The sequence below is a fragment of the Parus major genome, chromosome 3 (assembly GCF_001522545.3).
Source record: "Parus major isolate Abel chromosome 3, Parus_major1.1, whole genome shotgun sequence".
Taxonomy (NCBI): domain Eukaryota; kingdom Metazoa; phylum Chordata; class Aves; order Passeriformes; family Paridae; genus Parus; species Parus major.
Window position 1 is genome coordinate 32,529,015 of NC_031770.1, and position 4,761 is coordinate 32,533,775.

The following is a 4,761-nucleotide window of genomic DNA, read 5'->3' on the forward strand; positions in this document are numbered from 1 at the left end:
CAAAAAAAAAAAAAAGAAGAAATCTTTGGTTTTGGTAGATCTTAGACCTGTTTGTCTCTTTGTTTCATTTTAAAAGATGTTGTGTCAACCCTTGTTGCAGTATGTGGGGATGGTGCCCTGGTCACACTGATCCTGAGGAAGGCTGGGAAATGAGTGACAGATCTGCCTGAGCAAGGAGCAGCTCCCATCTGGCCCCTCCACTGCCCCAGCTGCAGGTCACACCCCACACCCCTTGTACCCACAGCCTTCCATCTGGGCAAGGGTAGAAATCCAGCCCAGGTGAAAGCCTGAAGGAGAATATAAACCCTTTCTCCTCAAGGTTCACATTCCTATTGTGGTGTGGTGGGTGTTGTTCAAACATTGCAAAATAATCCTTTTTCCTTTGCTTTTTCTGCAGAGGGTTTCTGAAGAAACAAATACCCATCCAAAATAACTGGAGTTCTCCATGTTCAGGATGCAATTGCCAAAAATGCCTTCCAAGAGACAGGGAGAATTCAACCTCCCCCAGGAAAAAGAGGGGATATTTCATTAACTGAAGGTAAAGCCAATTTAAAATTCCCGGAGGCAGAAACCCTGTCCGACTCTGTCCCTGTTCACTGTGAACAGGTCTGTCTTTATGCCAGGCCTCTGCACTTCAGACCAGCAGCAAGCAGATTAACTCACTCAATCCTTTTATCTGGTGGAAGGTCTTAGGTGCCTTTTCCCCTCATGATAGATAAGCATTCTATGAATTACTGCAAATAATTTCCAATTATAACACTTCTCTGGATGGAAAAAATCCCTCCAGCTGCTGCTTTGAGGAAAGTCCCCCACAGAAAGCCCACAGAAAACATTAAATCCATGAGTGGCAAGGGGCAGCCTTATCCCCGTAAAGCTACAATGTACTGTAAATAATGTACAGAACCCAGCTTCTAAAATTACCACTACGGGATTGCTCATCTCGTTTTATGTTTCATCTGGATCCTGTGATCTTCCCACCTGCCAACATCCTGTTACCAGGAGAGCAGTGTGTGTGAAGTTTGTGCAAATGGTCATGTACTTGCTGAATTCTGGCACCAGCAAGGACATTCATGTGCCTTCCATGTTAACTGTACACCATAATAAATACTGACATTGCTATAGAATCTGCAGTGTTCGTGCTAAGAACTGCTCATCAAGAAAGCAAATCTATCTGTGTCCCAGCTATGCTTCTTTATTAGCCTTGTTAGGTTCCCATGTCCATGGCCCCTGAGACAGAAATCATCGACAGGCAGGATTTTAAATATGGAATACCTAAAAGCATGAGCCCCATGTTTAGGAACTTAAGAAAAGACACGTGATTTGCAAAGAGGCAGGGTGATGACTTATTTGGAGCTGTGAGGCGCTGAGGACTTTTAAGAATAATTTAGGACTTCATCTTGCAGATTGAACTCAGTCAAGGCTTTGGCATTGACTTCAAAGGACATAAGATCAAGCCTTATTTAGAGGATCAAAATACAAAATTAGGAGCCCAAATTTAGGCATCCATGTTTTAATACCTTGACCTGTGTTAGTAATACCCTTCATCTAATCTATCTATTTAACCTAAAAAGAGACAAATGTGAATAACTTTTTACTGACTTGCCTAAGAGAACCTGTGGCAAAAAACACATTACCCACACTTCATTTATTTTTAATCCCCTCTCTCAGATCCCCAAAATAACAGCCAGAGCAATGTTAGTGGAGGAACGCAGGCTCACTTTGAATTTGGAATAGGAAACATGAGAAATGTGGACATCAGAAAACAAATTAAACAAAACAATATTTTCTTAGTATTCCATCTTGTGGGCAAGTCTGGGGGGATAATCCAAATTAGGAGAGAAGTCAGAGAAACAAAGAGCAATTTTAAGCATTTTAATGCCAGAGCTATTTCCTAACACACAACTCACTCACTGATTTCAAATATAGTCCCTCAGTGCAGAGCATGGAGGACAGCACTAGAAAAATCAATATCTTGGTATGGCCTTCTAGCAGATAGGGAAAAAAAGCCAGAATGAAGTGAACTGTTGAGAGAAGCAGCCAGGTGAATGGATCCTAAACATCCTGAGGTATTTCAGGTGTTTCTTTCCCTGTAAGAAATCACGGGAACACAAGCTGCAGTAGCCAAGCTATGGCCGAGCTGGCTGCAATGGTCACAAAACGGTGAATCAGTTAACTGCATGAGCCTTATTATTGTCATTATTTTTGTGTTGGTTGCACTAACAGGGAAAGGAACAGCTGTAGGTATAACAAAAGGTTGCTCCTCTGAGATGCTTTGCTGACGCTCCCTCTGCTGTGATGTAAATAGAATACATGTGATGGGTAAAGGCAGCGCTCAGCTCGGATCTGCAAGCATTAGAGATGCCCATGCACCACCCACTGGCAGTTTCACTTACCTCTGTCACTCAGGAGTTTCCCAAAGATCTTCTGCTTCTGGAAAGAGAAAAGTGCTCATGAATGCACAGCACCATCACTCATTTTGTCCTTCTGGGTTGTTTTTGTACCCTGAACACTTTCCCATAGTCAATAATCACATCATGTTATGAGGAATTGCATCCCTTTCCTTACTCTTTATATGTTTTCCTATGACTGACTGGATCTTTGTATCATCCTTTTGGAGCAAGAAGCAGAGGCAGTGACAAGTGAGTGGAGATAACAGGACTGGTCCTCAACAGTCAGCAGGATTGTTTTAACATCTACAGTGAGATCAAGAAACTCAAAACAGCTACTCCTGCCAAAATGATATGTAATGTCAGCTTAAGGGTACAGTCATCTTGACCCTGACTTATATCTCCCTGGCTAATAGATCTGGTAGGAATATACACACACAGTTTTTGTGATAGTACTTCACCTTACACTTACATCACATTCCCTGGAAAAGTATCTGATGGGGGAGCCTACTTATTAAATCATTTCCTGGAGGGGAGAATTCATTTGGGCTCATTTATTATCATTTGTCCTGGAGCTCATATTTTACATTCTGAGCATAAGGAGTGGGTGTTATTCATAGCTATGGGTCTAAGAAGCAAATGCTAATTTCAGGAAAACTGTTCTATTGTCTGAGGTTAATCACTTGATGTTTGTCCCAGGTGCTATACACATGTTGCTTGCTGAAGGAGATATGGCTTGATCTCGGATTTTGACATTTTGGTAACTACCAAACAAAAATAAAACTAAACTGAAGTATGCCTATCCCTCCCCTGAAAATCAAGTGGCATTTAGCAATATTGACTTGAACAATAAATAAATCTATTCAACAATCAAATCAGAACAACTTGAGTGGGGGACCTAAATGAGTACAATAACAGAGACACAGAAGTTTGACAGTCCTCTGCAAAGACAAGCAAACAGGACTTCAGTCCAAAGGAACCCACAAAGCACCTATTCTGCATTCCATGGGCCTCAAAGTCGCCCCAGCACCTCTCACCACACTTCAGAGCTGTAGCAAAGGCCAAATACCACAAACATAACTCACCACAGAAAGGGAAGAGGGCAAGGCTCTCTCCAAAGTCGTGGCAGTGGCAGGCTGTGGTTTGCAGTGCCCCACAGAACTGTCACCACAATTAGCGCCAAAGAAAAACTAGCAAACACCAACCAGTGGTGTCTATCTGATCCAGAAAGAACTCCCTCCTGCCCACAGATCTGACAGTCAGAATAAATTCTGGGGACACAGGGACAGGATCACAAGCACACCTTGCCACAGGTCACATCTTTTCTCTGCCCACTCACCAGTGCTCCCTTAGAAGAAAGAAGCCACAGAACGCCTGCCACACAGGCATGGTGCCAACAACTGCTGACCCAACCTCCTCTCATCTGCTTGATGAGACCCAAAAGCCCCTCTACAATGAAAGATGGGGGGTGTGTGGGTGTGGGAGGTATATAACTTCCCTAGAGCAAAAAGCCAGAGAGCAGCTACTGGCTATTTGTGGTTCCACATCGCAGGGTACCAGAGGGACATGAAATGTTTATGTACCAAAATAATACCTGTGCCTCTTCCCCAGTAATTAGGGTCACAGGTAGAGAATCTCTCCATCCCCAAATACCACTTCTCCACAGGTAGTTGTAGACCTCCTTGCACTATTTCCTCCTCCCACCCCCTTTCCCACAAGTAACTCATGATCGTACCAGTTTCACCTCCACAAATGACTTGGGACCTGATCTCTTCAGGAAATCCTGCCCACTCAATTGTTCAGGCTATAAACCCCAACCAAAGGATGCTCCAATAAAATCTGCAGCTGGATGCCAGATTATATTTTCATATATATATGAAATATATTTATAAATTCAAAATATTTTCATACTTATGCCAGATTATCTATGTGTAAACCACAAACCATATACACAATTGCAAGGCTTCTATCTCAGGGATATATTAGTGTCTGACTCTACACTCTAAAAACATGCAATTTTTTTAAAAATAATAGACCTGACAAATTGTTTTGGATAAATGGAAATTTTATAACTCTTCAATTGCAGTTTACACAAGATTGTATTTCAGTTTTGTGAGGGTCTTAAGAACAGCACATTGAATACAGTTCAGTGAGCAATTTCATGAATGAATGTTGGGTTGGTCAAAGCAGGGGAGTTTTCTTAAATTTCTTCTGTCTTTAGAATCCACAGATGCCCACACACCTTGGTGGCTGTCTGCCCAGAACCACACCTTCACACCTCAGAAAAGGTTGGGCAATACCCCAACTAATTAAAGATCAAAATAAGGGCAAATAGTCTGTTAGAAGGCTCCTAAATTCTCCAGCTCTCAGTCTC

General features: G+C 42.4%; 1 long non-coding RNA gene across 1 annotated transcript; it reads left to right on the forward strand.

Moving 5' to 3' along the window:
• Window positions 1-59: 59 nt before the first annotated feature.
• LOC107201169 lies at window positions 60-3,262 on the forward strand. The gene is made up of 3 exons (XR_004496317.1): window positions 60-215; window positions 398-538; window positions 3,087-3,262. It is a non-coding gene; the product is annotated as an uncharacterized LOC107201169 (long non-coding RNA).
• Window positions 3,263-4,761: the final 1,499 nt, after the last annotated feature.